Source organism: Notolabrus celidotus, chromosome 7 (assembly GCF_009762535.1).
Source record: "Notolabrus celidotus isolate fNotCel1 chromosome 7, fNotCel1.pri, whole genome shotgun sequence".
NCBI classification, from domain to species: Eukaryota; Metazoa; Chordata; class Actinopteri; order Labriformes; family Labridae; genus Notolabrus; species Notolabrus celidotus.
In genome coordinates this window covers 14,687,262-14,693,261 of record NC_048278.1, presented here as the reverse complement: position 1 = coordinate 14,693,261, position 6,000 = coordinate 14,687,262, and positions in this window count along the sequence as shown.

Here is a 6,000-nt window from a genome sequence, read left to right as displayed (position 1 = left end):
TAGACAGAAAAAGAAGGAGGGATTGAACAGCCAATCATGTCGCAGTGTAAGCGGTAGGCGGGCTTAAAGACATTTTGAAAAAATCTAATTTTTCACAGAAGACTTGCTTCCTGTCAGCACTGTCAAAAATGACGGACTCAAGAAGCTTATTAGGCAACTAAATCCAGACACAAGCTAACAATGGTTTGTTTCTTCAACTTTCACTAAGGAGCAAAAATCTGCCTTCAAGTATAAATGAAATAATGATTTGTAATGTATTGTGATAATTATCGATATAGACTGATATAAACAATTTTATTGTGATACAATATTTTTCAATATCGCCCAGCTCTATGTGAATCTGTATATCTGTTAACGACATGTGTTTGCGTTTGCACATCTCAGTGGAAGCCAAATGTTGTCAAAAACTCAAACTATCAAAAATAAAACCAATACATTATAAGAATATGGTTTTACCTTTTAAGACCACAAAGGTTTTAGTATGCACTTTCTGTGAGGTTGCATTATATACAGTGACTGCAATATATACCTGTGCATCTGTTTACAACATGTGTTTGCGCTTGCAAAGCTCAGTGGAAGCCAGGCCATATGGAAACACGGTAGAGGCTTTTTGCACCTCTTAGCACCTCCTGCTCTTTTCCACTGCTCACATTTCCATGGGGAGGGAAGGAGAAGGAAAAGGGTGGAGAGGGGCTATAGAGAACAAGGAAAAAACTCTAAATGGCTTTGTGAGGCATGCTGAGTCTAAGGACACTACAAGGACGTGAGTGTACCATAGTGGGGGTCAAGGAATTCCCAAGCACAGAGAAAAATAAACAAGCCTTGATTCAAAGGCTCCTGTGTTTTCTACCTCTAGCCAAATATACTGTATAAATGAATCATACATTCTTATGTTGTGTATATTCCTGAGCGTTCTGAATGCAACTGTTTTCTTCAGTCACACACATTACCTGGTAGGTTGTGTAAAAGCGTTTGTTTCACCCAGTAGATCCAGAATGCTAAACAGCCCTCAACTAGTGTCTGACAACTTTCTAAATGAAGCTCATTATGTCCTCATTGATTTTTCATATTCTTTCTCACCAGTAAATACTCCCAAGGTGCTCCTCTTACACCCTGCCCTCCCGCTCTCTGCTCCACCCTGTCTCACTCTCCACGGTACCTGCGCTATCTATCCGTCTATCCGTCGTTCTGCCTGGTTTTTATCAGCAGCTCCCCGAGAAGCAGCAAACAGCAGAACACTTAAGGGAGCTGAATGGTTTCCAATTAGCAAAACAAATACCTCCGTTCACTCTCACCCTGTCACATAGTGCCTCCGAGAGCCTGTGCGGCCATTACAGACAATTAGAATTTAATAAGCCCAATATGCTCACTGTACTAATGGAGAGGGAGGTAGAGATGCAAGAAGGGAGGGTGAGAGTTGTGCCCTCATCATCCCTCTCTCTCTCCCTTGGTTGATATATATTTCTTATTGCTCTAAATCCTCATAGTTGTCCTGGCAGATTGTTCCTTATTTGAATAGTGTCAGGGCTTTCCAGGGTAATCTCAGTCACTATATAGCCCTTTTACCTTTTTCCCTCTCTCTCAGTGTCTATCGCTCTCTCACCAATATAATTTTCTCACCCTTTTTTCACCTTCCCTTTTCTTCTCTTGGCCTCTCTTCCTACTCACACCTATTCCTCTCTATTCCACCCAACTTACTGCTCCTATTTATTCATTTATCCCTTCCTCTTATTCTCTGCCAGTTCTTTCCTCACCCTTGCTCCATTTTTTTTATCCTCATTTCTCACCTGTCTCTTCTTCCCCCCTCAGTCTGGCTCAGCGGCTCTTGCAGATGTTTTTCTTCGAGTATTTCATCCAATTTTATTTATTTCCCCCGCCCATCTTTGCCCTCATTTTACTCTGACTCCATATTCCATCTAATTCAGTTTCTCATTCTTTGGCCTCTTCTTTCCTCTCTGCCACACTTTCACCCCATTTTCATTCGCTCTTTCATCATCTCTCTATGCTCAGCCTACTATATCTCTCCTCAGTGTCTGTGTCTCCTCTCAGTCTCAGTCTCTCTGTTTCGCCTGTGTTGTAAGGCCCTATGAAATGAGGTGATACAAATGGCATTTTATGGGGCTGTGCGGTACAACCAGGCCGAACACGGCAGGCAATCATATAAGCCATTGTCTGCTGCGCGTGCCACTTTTAATGTGTTCCATTTGATTTAATGCAAGCAATAGGTGAGGCAGAAAGGGAGGTGAGGCCTCAGAGGTGAGGATGAGAGGGAGGGTAGAGGTAAGAATGGAGATAAAGAGGATAAAGAGACAGGATGTAAGGGGGGGAAGGAAGAAGAAGAGACAGGCAGGAGAGAGCGGTATCTAGGTCGTAACTGGAGCCTTCACTTCTGGGTTGAAATAATAAGGGACAGCAGGGCTGATATCTAATTTCAAGGAAGAAATGCCATTTAGTTTGAGAATGAAAATGGAATGCATGCAGGGGAGCAAGCAGAGATAGAAAGAGAGACGAACAGACGGGGAGAGTGAAATATTAAAAAATAAATGCAATATCCAATGCACAAAGTGATTACATTGCCAGAGGGTGGCAGAGGTGTTGGGATTCTGATGGCTTTTTTGTGCTTATAAAGCCATTCATTTAAAAGAACAGGCGTGTTTACATCCAGATGGGGACCTTGCAGGTGTTACCTATATCCCCCATCCACCCCACCACAATCTGGGAGAGAAATGTGACTAGGGTAATTGCATAAATATGTCGTTAGTGTACAAGATTGGATGCATGATTTAAATTTCAGCCACTTTAATTCCGCAAAGTCCATTTCTGTCATCATGTTGAGCAGGGGGGAGGCGGGAGGGAGGGGTTTGAGTGGTGCTGCTGTTAGCAGTAGATTGCAGCACCTTAGCAGTTCAATTACACTCACATAGATGAATAGTCCAAGACTGATGAGTTCATTTGAGCATATTGTGTATGGCTCTCATACAAAAATAAAAATGAGCCCCATCAAACCTCTCTGCTTAATATAGAGTTTTGAACAATGCATTATACCACTTTGCCTGGCCTAAATAAATAGGTTTTATAAAGGCAGAAAAAACAAAAAAACTGTGCACTCCCACATGGTCCATTTTAGTGCAGGGCTTTCTTATCTCCTTGTCTTGCTTTTTATTTATTTATCTTTTAATAGTCTGACAGAGAACATTCACAACATGCAGACCGACTTTCTTGAATAAAATATAAAAACGGGTATAAAAGCAGAGCAATAATGTCTTAATAAAAGCCAAGGGGAGCAGGTAAAGTTATTGGCGATGTGTGTAGGGTGTTGCAAGCATGAGGAGTGAAACACCAGATATGCAGAGCAGTCTGGACCAAGTGCAAAAGTTTGGGGGTCAGTATTTGGGCGTCAGGGGTTGCATCTGGGTCAGAAGATCAAATGTTCTGGAAGGAGAATGAAGCATATTCATCTTTCCTTATATTTATCTGATTGCGTTCTAGATAAATGCCTCAGCCTTCAGTTTCAGCACCAACATAAACAATTTTAACTTATTAATATGAAGCTGTCAGTGAAAGACACTCATGCCATGTTGATGCATACATTAACATTTACATTCCTCCTCGTTTCTGATTTTAAATGCATTCTTGTTAATGCCTCACAACCCTTTTAATTCTAGCCAAGACCAACACCATAAATACTTGAAGAACAAAATAAATTATGTAGAAATTTGCCCTGTAATGCTGCTTATCAGACAGCTGTAGGCTAGTGGTTGATCTGACTTGGCATGTGTGACCACAGAGATGAGTGCTTCTGGCCAACCCTTGTCTCTCAGCCTAACAGCTATATACACCCTGAGAGCGGTCCTGTGATTGTCAATGAGCACTTTAGCTTCCAAGCACCATGAGATAATTAGCTTGCCTCCCCTGCCTGTCGGACTTGGCAAGACCTCCATAGTTCTTTTTTCCCATTTCAATACTTTTTTTTTTTATGTGCAGAGCAAAAAGCCTTTTTGAAGATGTCCTATCTGAATCTAGGATAGTACATGATAGTTTAATTTGAAATAAATATAACTTTCATAATGGTAATTACTTGTAAATGCATGTGTGCTTTGATATGTTGGCTGTCCTATGACCACTTAAGGTCCACATTGGATGATTATGCTTGTCACAATTTGTGTGTAGTGTCAAATCAATGACACAGCGTGTCTTTTTTTTGTAGCAAAGTGGAAAAATTGAGGAGGTCAAGGTGGTGCAGAGATACTTAGCATCTCAGTCTTTCATGCAGAATGCAGGGCTCATGATAAGTTCACATTCTTGCTTTTCTATAGCTGCCTCACTATCATTTGCCAAGAGTCTTAGTTGTTGAAAAAGACCTAAAACAAGTTTCAGGATTGGGCAGATTTTGGCAAACCCTGTTAGCAAAGCTTTACATTTAGTTTATTTGATGGTCTTGTCTTGTAAAGCTCACAAGCATTTTTAACATTAAGGTGCCGTGTCCACTTCGCAGTTTTTTGCACTGGCAGCACCTGTTTTCTATTCAAACTCAATGTGATTCAGCTTTTTCAGCACTCAGCGCCCTCACAGTTGGCAGATTCTTGTTGCGGCTCTCTTAGTTGAAAACAGTTCAACTTTTGGAACACTGCCACACTCATCAATGTCACTTCTCGATCACTGACCAGTCAAAATTAAGAAGGACATCTGAAAACAACTTTGTCAACAACAATGGTAGAGGTCTTTAGGGGGAGAGAGTTATCACAATTGTTTTTTCGAGGTAAAATTTCCGAGGTTAGAGCTGCTATTAATGCTAAGACATGAACCCTTACAGTAATTTTCACATTTTCTTGTTGTTGCAAGTATGAAGCATACAGAGCATTTTAAAACAGACCCAACTGTTGCTACTTAGGGAAGCTGAAGTGCCGCAGGAATACTTTTGTAACTTAGCAACAGTAAACGCTGGTAAGAAGCGCTATAAAATTGAGGTTGTGGGTGCTCCTGGCGCAAAAAATAGCGGCATTGGACACAGAACCTAAATCTCATCTTGCTATCTTTTAACAGCACAATGTGTCATTCATTTATAATATTGATGATGATATTTATTTTAAAAAGACACCTGACAATAGTAACAAGCACCCAAAAATGCAAATGAAGGAATAATTCATCATGCCATTGATGGTCCTGTTTGCTTTTGTAGGTCATAAAGAGGCATCAGTGTTGGTATCAGCCCATTTTAAAACCAATTAAAAACTCATCAGAAGAGTTTTAACCAGGCTTATCTACCATAATAATGGGATATCTATATCCTTAACCAAACCAACTTTTAAGCTTGCTTGACCTATAGGGACTATCAGGTTTTAGATATCTTCCCTTGAGAGTTTTTTCATTTGCCTAATAGTGTTAAAAGAGAACTACTAAATGAACCGAATGGTTAAAAACAACTTTACCTTTCCTTTGATGCATCTTAGAAGAAAGCCTAAGCAATTTGGTGTTGTAGAAAGAGGTTGGCAAAGACTGAAGACATATCAATAGTGAGAACAATTCTACATTCAAAGATCTCTTTAGCTGCTGATGTAAGCTATTTCCCCTTTTCGCTTGCCCCCCATTTAATCACAAGATGCAAATCAAACAGAGAAAGAAAGCACTAATTTAAACCTGCTTGAAGAGTTTGGGTCCCCATGGGGACTTAATAAGGTGTAGTGTCTTGCTGTGATGAGAATGTAAAAGCGGATTAATCCCCTCTTTAAAAGATTGTGACATAAAAACCCAAACTTGGAAGCACATGATTAATAGAGTAGGAAAAAAGAAAGTGCTTTCTATTAGAAATGAAAATCACAGAGCTAGCCAAGTCAACCACGAATACTTTACACACACACATGCACAAACACTCTCTCCGTAGCACTAACCATGCCTGAGGTGCAACCTCACTCAAGGGTTTGTCAACAAGCAGTATGTCTCTGTCATTCTGAGTATAATTTTTGGCTGCCTAACTGGATTGATTCATGGAGAAGGTGTTTT